The sequence below is a fragment of the Ostrinia nubilalis genome, chromosome 11, assembly GCF_963855985.1.
Source record: "Ostrinia nubilalis chromosome 11, ilOstNubi1.1, whole genome shotgun sequence".
Classification (NCBI taxonomy): Eukaryota; Metazoa; Arthropoda; class Insecta; order Lepidoptera; family Crambidae; genus Ostrinia; species Ostrinia nubilalis.
The window spans coordinates 3,560,583-3,574,309 of NC_087098.1; the positions used below are offsets into that span (position 1 = coordinate 3,560,583).

General features: G+C 34.8%; 1 protein-coding gene across 2 annotated transcripts in view; it reads right to left on the bottom strand.

The window, feature by feature from the left end:
• LOC135076114 (serine proteinase stubble) overlaps positions 1 to 13,727 on the bottom strand; it is a 203,538-nt gene that overhangs the window by 111,741 nt on the left and 78,070 nt on the right. The window lies entirely within an intron of this gene.

Here is a 13,727-nt window from a genome sequence, read left to right on the forward strand (position 1 = left end):
AAAACGCGTACTGTTACGAGCTCGCTATTTATCACTACATAGTATAAAACAAAGTCGCTTTCCGCTGTCTGTCCCTATGTATGCTTAGATCTTTAGAACTACGCAACGGATTTTGATCCGGTTTTTTTTTATAGATAGAGTGACTCAAGAGAAAGGTTTGTAGGTATAAAATATGCATATTATAGAAGAGAAAAATCGGGAAACTCCATTGCATCCGTGCGAAGCCCGGGCGGGTTACTAGTACTTAATAAGTTTTAAAAAAATTTAAATATCACAACTCTCCTCGGCCTCCCCTATGTTTGAAAGTAATGGTTGTACGCTGGCTTCGCTTGTGGTGTGCACTTAGAAATAATTGCTTTATTCAGACCGGGAACAGCAAATAAGTTGTTTACAGTCAATCATTCAATTACGGCGGTTATGTCGTGTTTTGTGGGCTGTTTGTTTTGGTTTCATGTTAGTAGACAAGGGTATTATTGAATGGGGAAAGCAGTTCCATGTTATGGTGAGGTTATTGGCACATGAAACTAGTTCAAATCTCACTCTTTCAGAAAAATACGACAGAGGAGAGGGATACGGAATCTTTGTGAATCCTCGTGATAAATAAATAGATCGATTTCTGATTTCAAACCAAAATGCGGTGAAAAAACGTCAGTCACTTTTAAATACTTTGCACCACCAGTTTAACAGTGACTTTAACCTTAACCGGTGTTTTTGTTTGGAGTTTGACAGACTTTTGACGTTTGTTAAAGTTAAAGTAAGATGGTGCAACTCGGTCTTAATACTTACATCTTAACATCTATTACAACTAAGTACATAAGACACCTTAATTTGCCGTCGACTAAACACTGGAACGATGAGAGGTATACCTAGAGGCTAAGAAAAACAGTCGTTTGTTATTTTCGAAAACAATTAAATAGCAAATAGCACAATAACATTTTGAAATTGAAAACATGTCGCGTCGATATCGCTCGTGAGTCCCTGAATTTCCCAGTAGACCAGTCTTTATTTTCCCAACCGTATGAAAGGTTATTGGAAAAATTTATCGCCAAAATTTTTGGACGACATATCGTAAACGACCTGCTATAAATATGTAATAGAAAGATATAGTTTTCTTTTACGGATAAAGGAAGAATACAGAATTTGGGATTTTTTGGAAGTGATAGCTGTCACAAATGGTATGAATACCTGATCTCAGAGAATACGGATCGTACATTATTCATGCTTTTGCTGAAGCGAGTAATGTTTTTCGTGTTTTACATAATATTATTTTGATTTTTTTTACATTTAGGCCGCTTAAGAACGAAAAATAGAGATTAGGTTTCAAAAAACTAGCAAAAATAATGTTATGTAATAAAGAAACTTGAAAACGGCAGTTGGAGGTAAGATAGCCAGTTCCCCTGTTGTTGAGGGTGAGCTCGGCTCCACCTTCGGCCTGATCATCACTTTCCTCGTGGTTGATAAAAACCACTAAAAGAAACAAATTAAACAACAAGGATCCCTCGTAATGACACATTGACATCCGTGAATTCGTTATGCAGTTTATGCAATCGTGATGCATGATGCATAACACGTTTTATTTTGAAAGTTTTGCATTTATAAGATGAATCACAACGGTTTGGGTCATTGTGTAACATTAAAAGGATACAAATGGTAATCAAGCTAAACGCTGTGGTGGGAATGTTCTTCTAAATGTTGTTCTTTTGTAATGGCTACTTTATAAGCAAATCAAAAAAGCTGTCGGACATTTGCTCGATAATAATGGGCAATAATAGACATGATTGTATTAATTAATAAAGTGAGTCTCACTACTAAAATAACGAGAATATTAAAATCGGACGTCACAAACTGAACTTTTCGCGTTTTATTAATTTTCGAGAATGGTCTTCGAAACAAATGAACATCAGATGTGTAGATGTTTTTTTATTTCGAAGACCATCGCGTATGGTTTAAATAGTGAATCAAAACAAAAAACAATCTAGGTGTCATCAGAAGCTGCACGGATTGGTATATTTTTTGAAATGGTCTTCGAAATAAAAGAACATCTAAGTATGTGTCACAAGTTCAAACGGTTTTCATGTGTGTTGATTTCGACATTTGGGTCTCGCAGCGAAAGGCGCATTTGAGTCACAGTTTGTCCTTCTTTGTTTCCCAATTTAATCGCTATTAGTCATTTGTTTTGGGAAACACTTTCTTTAAATTATAATAATGCCTTTTAGCCTTACAAAGAGCTGGTTATGTAATAGGTTTTTATCTTAGTTATTTTAGATGCATCAAGTAAATTGGGTTCTGAACGTGAAGAAACGCAGAAGCAACTTCTGGTCTTGCCTTACTGCTTTTGTTTGACTAGACTGAGAATGAACATAGTTTTATGGCGCATTATATAGATCAATACAATTACAATTATTTCAAATTGATGTGGAAACTGAAATATCCTTTAGTACACAGTCGCATGTAAAATAAAGGTCTTGAACTCGAATTGCGGGCACAGTTACTAAAAATAACTACCAAGCAAACAAACCTACCACTAAAAACACTCGTAAAAATTTGACAAGGATAAAAAAAAGATTACTACTTACTCGTACATTTACGCATGTAATTACGTAACTAATTGTGACGTCGTTGACTGTTATCTAACCTAAGGGTACATGCAAACAACATTAGTTAAAACAACATCATATTAGCATGCCGCTCACAACAGCTAATCTGCAGATTAAACAAATGTTATCTCGGTTTAAATTGTACATACTTGTAAGCGGCTGTAATTTCCGCGGTATCTAAGGTCTTACGACAATCCGCCGTTAGTAGATTATCTCTAAGAGAGAAGTCACACAGTGCGGTGCGGCGCCGCACCGTTAAATTTTGCCGCATCACCTACCAGTAAGGAAATCAGTGTGTTTTTTAAAGTGATAAATTTTACTTGTACTGCAACCGGAGTAGTATTGCTGTGTTATAGCAGTGCCTCTTGCCCTTCGAGTATCCACGGAAGACCAGCGTCGTGGTGTCCCTTACGACACCTCGGCATGATGCTGAGTGGATACCGTTTCGGTGACAGGCACATTACCTACTCTATCTAGTTTTACTTTTTTTTTTTCATATTTTTGATGCTGTTTTGTGTCGCTGAATAAAATATTTCATTTTCATTTTCACATGTGGCGACTAAATACGGCACCGTCTCGCTCAATCCACCTCAATCGAAGTGTGGTGTCCGCAGCGACATCGCTCCGGCGCCGCGCCGCGACCGCACCGCACAGTGTTGCGGTGTGTCTGCGGTGCGGCGCCGGAACGCAGCGTCTGGCATATCATTGACTTTTATATGCAACACGCCGCAGCGACATCGCTCGGCGGCGCCGCGCCGCGACCGCACCGCACCGCGTGACTTCTCCCTAATAAGCACGTTTTGTGAGCATTCAGTGCGTACGGGGAGTTACTTGAGTTTGTTTTTATTTCTTACCTTTCTTCAAATTGAGTAATCAAAACTCTGTCTGGTGGATAAGGGATAATATGCGAACATAAGACCTCTTCAACCCGTCTGGCCAGTGTTAAGTGGAGGCCAAATCCTCAATTTGCGTCTGGTAAATTAGGTAGGGTCGTGCTCCTGCTGTGAGTACCATTGCCCTGGTGATGATGATGGCTGCCATGATGTTCTAAGAATTTTGATTAATTCATAACATCTTTACACCGATTGATTTTTGTGATTACGTCGAGCGCACGATGCATATAATTTATTGGCTTTACTTCTTGGATTTATTCAGACCATTTTTGTCAATGTCAAAATTTATATATTTTTAAATAATACTTATAAATCGTCAAATATTTTGCTTTTAAAGAGCCTCTACATGTCTCATAATTTTTTTACCCTACCAGCGCTTCGAGGCCAACATTTGGCAAGTGCTGAGAAGAAGCTGCGCAACAGACTCAGCCAATTTGTCCCAGAACAATAGCTACATCTTCCTAGATTTCAAAATGGTCTATGGTCTTGTTCTATCGCAAAGAATCATCATGATTGATGAGAGCGAGCGAAAAAAACGGAAATGGGTAGCTGGAACTGTGGCCCATTGTCCAAAATGTTAGTTACAAAGAGACATATTATTATTGAGAATACTTAAGTACTCAAATTATATTATTTTGTGAATCACAGTTACCGCGTGATAACAATATTTGAGTAAAGGACGGTACCACGTTATTCGTTTGAGTCTAGAACTTCAAATCCCTTTTCAACCTTTTGTAAAGTTTGATTTATGCTTGAAATAACAAAATTTAATTAGGCATAAAACGGTCTGAAAGCTAACTCTCAACTTTTGGGTGAGTGAGCACGAATTTAAATATTGTTTTAGTAGACAATGTAAACACAAAATCATAGTTTTGAGCTTTTCTATTCAAGAAATCCTGTGGCTGAAAAAATATTGAACGTCACGTGCAATAAAGGGCCTCGTTTACCATCTCTCAGTGAAGTGTCAAGTAGGCTGCTCTTTGCTTATAGTCACGAGTAGCAACGAAACCATGACACTGACATGACTTTGACGCTAAACTACTTTTTACTTTTACTTAATCAATAGTGTTAATCAAGAAGTAAGCTTAGAACTTTATTCGGTGATGGTGAAAGAGGCCCTTACTGTAAAAAGAATAAGACCGCACGTGACCACCAAATTAGACGGACCCAGAACGTTTTTTAAGATCTGTCTCAGAACACAAAAACAAAAGCGACTGCAATGGCATAACGACAAACAAATCATCCGAGGTCAAAGGCAACACACATCCTCTTTCTTTCGAAGCACTTTCTCACCGTGATGGATGCAAACTCTTGTTGTCACTTTCACCCGATGACAATCCATTGTACGCTCTAACAAGCCAATTAACAAAGCTCTGCGAATGACAGCTGTGCTGAACACTGTTTCACGATGCTGATAGTGTTGTGATAATCAATAAAAGCAATTGCATCGATAAACGCCGGCGATATTCATCGATGACTCTCTCGATTTTACTGTCGGCTCGATTATTCTAACGTACGACTGTCGTATAACTCTGTCCTGCTTTTATGGGTACATGGTTATAGTAATTTATGACGTCGTTGATCGTATTCGTAGGCATGAGATGAAGAGAGCCACTTGACTTTTGCCGTCGATAAAATAAGAGAAACTTATAAAACCTTTTAGTTAACTAGAAAGGGATTTAACTATCCAGTCAGTTACTAATTGAGGAAATGACGAGTCTATTGCCTTTCACTCGAACTCAATAAAAGTATATTATTTACGTTCCTTAATATTCCAACATTTTCCTAACTTTACACCTTGATGCCAAGGTTTAATATCAAGGAATTTCGCGAAGGTAAGCTTTTTCATTAACTTTATACAAAAAAACGTCAAAAACCACCACAAACTGAAGGGCGTTTTATCGAAGATGCATCAAATATCAAAATATCGATGTTTTAACTTTTGACACACGGACAACATTGTCTCGCAATCCCACTGATAAACTGTGAAAGCCAATTGGAGTGGATAATGTTTGTAACGTTCTGATTGCTGTTACTGTGCAGTAATGTGATATGTGGACAGAAACTTTCTTGCTTCTTTATGGATTTGAGCAACATTGATTGTGACTGGGCCCCAATTACGAGAGAAAGAAAAATTAAGTTATTGTTATTTTTAATGCTCTTGGATGAGAATCTTTTTACTTGGTTAACTGACATTATTAGGAGTTTATTACACCATTTTTTGCATGATTAATCCTTAGCTTCTAACTTTATTGTCTTCTGATTAAATCGTCGAGGTCCAATGACAGTTCTTTAGACAGTTAAGAGCTAAAAAAAACCGGCCAAGTGCGAGTCGGACTCGCGCACCGAGGGTTCCGTACCATTGATTTATGAAATTAAAATTATTATTTTTTATTTAAGTTATTAGTATGAAAGATTACGCGATAATAAGCGGTTTACGATTTACGAGGTATTAAAAAAAAACTACTTACTAGATCTTGTTCAAAACAATTTTCGTTGGTAGTTTTTCTAGTAATGTACATCATAATAATATGTTATTTTTAGATTTTTCTTTTTCTTATTTTAGAAGTTGGAGGGGGGGGGGACCAACTTTTTTCCACTTTGGAAGCGTCTGTCACGCAAACTATTCGGTTTAGAAAAAAAATGTTTTAGAAACCTCGATATCATTTTTGAAGACCTATCCATAGATAACCCACACGTATGTGTTTTAAAAAAAAAAATTTTTTTTGACTTTCAGTTCTAAGTATGGGGAGCCCCCAATATTTATTATTATTTTTTTATTTTTGCATCAAAATCTTAATGCGGTTCACAGAATACATCTATTTACCAAGTTTCAACAGTAAGCTCTTATAGTTTCGGAAAAAAATGGCTGTGACATACGGACGGACAGACGGACGGACGGACGGACAGACAGACAGACAGACATGACGAATCTATAAGGGTTCCGTTTTTTTGCCATTTGGCTACGGAACCCTAAAAAGCAAGAACAATAAAAAGCTAAAGCTGGGTTGCACCATCTTACTTTACCTATAACAAACATCAAAAATCCATCAAACTCCATAAAACACCGGTTACTGTTAAAGTGGTGCAGCCACTAAGCCTTTGGTTTTTAGGCGGTCAAGCTGTAGATCGGACTACAGTACACAGTAGTACGTAAGTACAGGAGTAAGTATTGAAATCGACAGGAATTAATTGTCTTGCGTTACATGAAGCAGTGATAGTACCTATAGATGTCAGATAATAAGAAAATACCTACACTGCGGTGAGTTCAACATCAACTTCGAATGGCAGACTTATTTAAGTAGCAAAAGACGCTTAAAAGTCGTTACGTCATTGATTTTGAACATACACACAAACTCAAAACATTTCACTTTCTCTTGATAGATAAATAGTAGTGTACAATAATAATGTGCCAGTAGTCTTCCCTTTTATTTCAAACTTGCTCTATAAGTGTAATTAAATCCACTCGTAATTGCTGTGTTGACATCTTAGTAGCTAATTTCTTGAATCCACGTACCTTGTTAAGCTCAATATGGTCAATAGTTAAGCTTTCCATGCGAGAGTTGTGTTTTCTATATTTATTTATTAAGCAGAAATAATATACTATGTACTTAGTTGTAATGGCATGTCAGGGCAATGTAATGGATTGGCATGTACATGATAATTTATCAGGTTGTCAGTACTTTATTACAAGGTAGGGAAAATAGTAAAGTACACCATTTGCGGAAATTGATGACGTTTTAATTAATATAAGTAACTACGAGGTGAACTTAAACATAATTATACGTATACTTTTTTAAACGTTTTTGTAACTAATTCAATTGACATGAGAACCAGCTTCGTTTTTTCGATGCTCAATTGTTTTTCGCCGTTCTGTTTCTGATTTATTCGCTGTTCAATTGTTTATCCACGTTTTATAAATTTGGGTTGTCCGATGTTAATTTGTCTTTTCGCGAATAATTTATTGCTAACGATATTCATTTGTTATAATAAAATTAACCTTATTAATTTATGGAGGGTTTGCTTTTAAGAGCGTTGTAGCAAAAAGTTGGCGTTCGAATTTTAGGTTTTTATTGCTTGACGTCGCGTAGTGAGTGCGCAAACTGCATTTATCTGTACAATTTCAACGCTGCGTCGACTAAACGATCTTAATCCGTAGTTGTATCGTACCTAAGACAGTACATCATACATAATAATAAAGAAATAAATTTGCCTATTTGATTTTTTCTCAGATCAAACTTTTAGCAAAATCAAGTTACGTAATTAATGTATTTTTTACACTAGTAAATCCCGCGACAAGTTTTTAATCTTTAAATTGGGTAAAGTAATAAGTTGATGGGTTTGAAAGAATTTATGTTTTATTTTATTCTTTTTACAGCATCAAAAGCTTGTTTATGAAAAATATTTACTATTTAAATTTTACTTTTGACTTTTTAGTTTTTAGTTTTCATGATGCGAAATGGAAAAATTAAAATTTATTCTGATTTTGTGACGTTTCCGCACACAAAAATATGGATAGGTTAAATAAATAGAATGAAATGTATGAAAACGAGCGTGCCATTTTTTAAACGTTATCTATAATATCTGTGTCCATCAAAGAGCTCGTAAATAAACATCGTAAGCGCCATTCAAATTATTATCTAAAAGTTAATAATAAATATTTAGTTTTTGTAAATCTAAACAAGTCAGGAAATCAAAGAGGTAAATACTGATATCATTGTGATTTTATAGAATTTATTATTATAAACCACGGTCGTATAATGCTAAAAAATCAGAGGTAACTTTAAGATTTTTATCCATAGAGCAAAATTTATCTAATCGTGTTTTTTAACAGTTATCCCATTAGGTACACATGCGTTCTGTAATACAAACCCATCAAAAACAATACTTGTCAAAAAACCAAGTCTCACTACTCAGTTGTTCTACGGTAAAAAGTTGTGAGATCCATGTAATACCAAGTCCAGTCCAGGAAATCATTAACGTTTTACATAAATATATTGACTTGGCCATCGCATGAAAACACGTGTAAATTAAATTATTTAGTGCGAAATGAAACGAAATTTTGCATGCCTGTGTAGACATGCAAAATTTCAGCTCAATGGGAAAACGGGAAGTAAGTAAATTTTAAGTTGCAAGATTTTACAACTCCAGATGTCAAAGAAAATAAAAGCTTGTAGATAGCTTTACAAAGAAAAGAAAGATTTATGAAGAAAATAAAAAGTACTGTCTACGATACATTTGTTAGGCCGTGTTGCACCGTCTTACTTTAACATTGACATCAAAATTTTGGATGTCAAAAATCTGTCTAACATAAAACACCGGTTATTGTCAGTTAGGGTCAAAGTTAGGCGGTGCATCTCAGCCTTAGTGTATTTTAATTAAATTTAATACAAATAAGGATGACGAAAATAATCAATAAGTGATCTCACTCGAATATTTCTTATAGTAGGTATACAAGATGTCGAACAAATGGTTACTTACTGAAAAAGTGCTTCATGAGACCTAGCAAACGGCATCAATAATATGTTTAAGAACGAACTGAATCTATTCAAAAAACCTATATTTCCAGCTTTCATACATTTAATACAGTTACAAACAAACACGAAATCAATGGTTTCTGAGAATTCTGAGTGTCTTAATGCCGTCCCCTTTATCTGTTTATTTTGTATTTATTAATTAGTATCTCTTGATGATATTGTAGCAAGTTAAACCTAAAATCATGTTTTCCGTAAATAATTTAAATAAGAATGCAATTTACGAGTTTGTTGTTTGATTTATATATTACTTAATTAAAAATTTAAATTTAAAAAATTAACACTTCTATTATGGTAGGTATGGCTGGCGGCATACATTTAGTATGAAATTCGGAAACATTGAATTTTCGCATAGATCCAGTTTATTCTTGACCTATTTATTGTTATTGTTTTAAAGAGCTCATGAAGCACTACAGGAACAGTAAACAGTTTCTCGATATCTTGTATAATTAAAAATCAAGTGAAATCACTTATCGTTTCCACCCTGTACCTATACTTTTAAAAATAAACTCATTTTATACGTTCATTTGTATAAGTATCTACAATACAAATACCTAACCAACTTAGTTGACGTTTTATAAAACTATTTGTCTAAGTGTCATCGAGCGACCGCTGGTGGATTTGCCATTTACCTGACCTACCCCTTTATTACTAAACGTTTAATATCAGATGAATAGTTACGCACCAATTTCTTTCATTCAGTCGTCAGTAATTGAACTTTCGGTAAAACATGACGACAGACGATATTCAACTTTTATTAGTAAGGAAGAGTATATTTTATGTTGGTAGAAACACAATAGCATAGACTAATGTTTTGACACCCTGTTAATATTTTTATTAGTCATTTATTTTTTCCTGACCAAACAGATACCATAATAATATCTTTTATCTATTCTACCCATATTCTGTAAGTAAAATAATAAAAAGTTTGAAAAGAAAGAAATTACAAGTCCGATTTACCTAAACAAATAAATTAAAAATACTTGCGGATCAAAAGTACTCAATCATACTACAATTTACGAAAAAATCACGCGTGACGCATATACGTCAGTGGGCAGTCAACTGACATAGACCCGGCGTCTACGAGTGCCAAAGCACGACTGATTTATGCCATTTGATGCACCCGATTTTATAGTATTTTCAAATTAATTTTTCATTTGAAGATTGAAGATGGATATTTATTCTTTTTCACACAATAATAGTACTATGTTTCTTCTTAAGTATAAAGCAGTTTATGTTGCCAAATGACTTTTAGATTATGAGATATGACCTGTTTTCTTGCAGTAATTTTCTCGAATTTTGACTATCTTAGACATGATAAAAATGCATTTTAATGAATTCAACATCAAAATTTTCTCAATACACTTTCTTCTTCAGGGTATGCTTATTCTAATGAATACATTCTATCTTCTTACTTAGAAATAATTTTGTTGTAATATTAGTTCAAAGTTGTGCCTTCGCGAGTTACCTGGAAATCGGGCTTTCGAAATTCGCTGTTTTCGTAGGCAAAAATCCAATTTGAACGAGATTTTGTCAATAGACATTCCGTAAAAACGTATGATAATTACGATGATATAAGTCAAAAGAAGCTATAACAATAAATTATATGACTAAAATCATTTCGAAATCTACCAAATTCTCGATTTCTGCATGAAAAATGTGACAACGCTCTTAAGGTGAGTATAGACTTGAGAATTTTCTCAAGCATTTCTATGTAATGTAACGTTATTATTAAGAATAGTACAATAATGGTAAAATTATGTAGGTACACGTTGCTTAGGCTCGTTGTTCTGTTAGAAGTAAATGCCTATAAATGTCTATACTTATTTTACCAGTTGGTAAGTTCGTAATAAATTGAAACTGAGTTCCAAAATTGTTGCTGCCTTGATACTAATTATAGACGAAATGTTTTGCGTTAACAACTAAATTGAAACTGTTGAAAACCGACGGGACAACGGTCTAAACTTTCAAATGACTTTTCATTACAACTTCGGATCTTTCCCTTTCGTTTTATTACACCTAAATCAAGGAGAGGTCGAGTTTATTGTTCCTGCTCTTTATTTAATGTGTCCATGAATAGAGAGTGACGTTTAATGGGGTACTTAAAGCAAGTGGAAAACATTTTATGCATTGACTGGTATCTTTCTAGATTGTTAAATTTAACATTAAAGTTGAAATACCAAAAATATGTAGGTAAAAATTATCATGAAGATAAAACCAAAATATTACGTATTTTTATTTATTTTTGAGGATAGATGTTTGATACTCCTTCACACAAAAATTCTGGATGAATTTTGATAAAACTGCAATTTCGTAGTTTGTTCATCGGGATGGCACAATTGTAATAACATATTAAAATACACGCCTATAGAAACTAATACTTATAGATGTTTCTATAGACAGCTTGATATGAAATACCTTTTAAGTCATGTCAAAACCAATAATATGACAATTTAACTATCAAACATTGTGCCCGCCACACGCGGTATAGCTCAGTAACAGAGTCATAACAAAGTTGATGACATGTTCATTGTTCACATCCTAATCTAGAATCTTCGTTAATCGCACGCACAAGACGAGCCCGCTAAAAATAACCGCACAAATAAAACTTTCCCAAGATCCATATCGTTTCTTGCAAACCGTATTAGAGCCAAAGCACACGATGCGTTGCGGCGCCGCACCGCCAAGTCAAAGTCAACACATTATCCAGTACTTAGGCCCTCTCCTGGGCGCATAGACACGTTCCAATTTTAAATATGTATAACTTACCCTACCACCACTTTGGGACAACATATTAGCTGGTGCTGAGAAGTGATGAAAGAAACTCAGTCACCTTTGTCAGTCTCTTTTTCAATAGATTACAGCAAATACTTACATTAAACAAGATATGTAATAAGTGCGAACTAAGCAGGTAAAGTCCTCGTCTCTTGATTATTTAATTAAATAATCTTTTCCTAAGAACCTGGATGCGGGTAGCGCATGACCGTTCATTATGGAAAGCCTTGGGGGAGGCCTTTGTCCAGCAGTGGACGTCATTTGGCTGAAACGAACGATCCTTTCCTAAAAATTTCGCCGTATGGCGCGGCGCGGCACTGCTAGTGTACCCGCTTCAGATATTTCTATGTAAGACGAGGACGACGCACCGCTACGATATCGCACCGGCACTGCAACGCATCGTGTGCTATGACTCTTACTCTAGATTTCCAGTGGCTATACGTTTTCACTTAAATGGCAACTGGTAACGCACGTATGTCCGTGTGTCGGTCATTAGAAATGGATCTGACTGAACACGACGACCCATTTAGCGAGTAGTTTCCGCGAGTTGAGGAGCTTCTCACGGTCTTTTATAGATCGTTGCTAAGAATAAATTTTAATGGCGGCTGATTGATGTTCGATCAGTACGCGATTAAGATAAAGAAATGCTAGTAAATGGAAACAAAATTAATGTTCTGTAACGAGCCTTACATTATTTAAGATACTTTTTTCCCAAGTAGTTATTTGTTAGTAATTATATGTATAGTAATTTGTGAATACGACTTTTTCTATAAGAAACCATACATTTGTTAAATTCTTGCTCAAAATCTAAATTGCAATATTATTTTGTGTTATTTTAATTTATGGTATACTTATATGTCACAAAATTTCATCAAAATCAAACATATTTTAATTAATTTAAACCAGTATTTTGGCACTTATGAATCGAATATCCAATAATTTCTGAAAGGATCAAACAGGGATTAATTATACAATTAAATAAAACAGCAAATTATACAAATACTTAAACCTTTTTACCACCAACAAACGCTGACTTTTGCAAACAACAAAAGCCTAACCAATAGCGAACGAAACGCAATTCACCATTCATTCGGAATCAGCCTGTTCATTCCTTTGATTACGCAACAAAACGCTTTGTTGTTCGCTAAATCATTATCCCGTAACAAAACAGCTGATATATCGAATTCTCTACCAAAGTCGTTAAGGTACGACTACACTATACATGACCACACATTAAAATAAAACATAATAATATGAATATCTTTCCTCAATCGATTTTAGGGCTTAATAAACAAGCACCTTTATAAAAGTTCGCTATTCGACATCTTGGGACAATCTTTAGCTCTACTGAAGGCCTCAGTACCTAGGTTATATTTATTTATTTTATTTATTTATTATTACAATATTTAGCCGTTATATCTTTTAAAGTCAAAGTCAAAGTCAGTCAAAGTCAAAAAAATATTTAAATAGTGTCTTAAATCCTCTTGAGGTTTGTCCAGACACTATTGTTCTCTATACAAATAAAATAATACGATTTTAGCTACATTAAGGGCTGATATTTTAGCTGTTGATTTAACCCTTAACTGTTTGGCACAATGACAGTTTATATAAAATGTATCAAAATGACAAAAATATTATTCTTCAGATATGAGATAACAGACAATTGAAAAATTTGCCCTAAATGATGTGTACAGTCAGTACAGACTTCAGACTAAGGCTGGGTTGCACCATCTTACTTTAACTTTGACAAACGGCAAAAGTCTGTCAAACTCCATACAAAAACACCGGTTATCGTCATAGTTACGGTCAAAGTTAGGTGGTGCAACTAACGTATTTGTTGCTAAAACTATCAAAACTTCCAAAGATGGCACAGTACATTATACCGTCATCTTTACATGATCGAGTTATCGTCGTGCGAGTTTATAATG